Genomic DNA, 839 nt, shown 5'->3' on the forward strand with positions numbered 1-839 from the left:
GCCTTTAGCTAGACATGAAAGTCAAATACCATAGAGGACTTGGCACATATATTGCAAAAGATCTACATACAGATGAATGGTCACCAGGACACATGAGCTTCATGGGAGGATCGTGAAAAGAAGAAAAACTCCATAAAACCAAAACAATGAGTTTTGCATGGGAGTGAATTTTTGAAAAAATAAATCAACAATTGTTGAAACGGCTGGACAATCACCTATTCAACTGTCCAGATTGCTTATGCACGTTTGGTTTACCGTAGTCTGTGCACCAAGTAGGGCGTCTCAAGTAGAGGCTTTTTGGCGATTTTCGAACAGGGTCCAAGTGCGAAACAAACAGTCATCCGAAAGCAATTCTGAGCCTCGACCTTCTCGATACCAGAGCGAAGGGATCTGTGAGTTCTGTTCGTTTTCAGCACAGGTCCCTTTCTCACACCTCGACATGAGAGTTTTTGACGCTGAAATGGGTCCGAGTGGGACATAAGTATGGGATTAGACAGTGACAGAAGGATATGGAAAACAAGGGGAATGAACCGCGTTAGTGTATAAATTATGTTAAGTCTCAAGATCATGGGCTTAGAATGATTCTTTTCGGGCGATTTCTCTTGGACCTCTGCCCAAGCAGAGCGCGAGCCGCTGTTCGTTACCTAAGCTCAGAGGCCAAAACCCTTTGTTTGATTCGATCACTTGGAGCTAGTAAATGAAAAATACGAAGTCTTTTAGAAGGCGCTCAAATCTAAATTCAATTCTATCCTCGATTCTCGACTCGGATTTCAGCAAGGTTCCAAAAATGCCCAGAAATCCAAGCTCATGCAAGCCTTCGAAATCCAAATTACAGTGGG

This window comes from Melampsora larici-populina, assembly GCF_000204055.1.
Source record: "Melampsora larici-populina 98AG31 unplaced genomic scaffold MELLAscaffold_11, whole genome shotgun sequence".
Taxonomy (NCBI): Eukaryota; Fungi; Basidiomycota; class Pucciniomycetes; order Pucciniales; family Melampsoraceae; genus Melampsora; species Melampsora laricis-populina.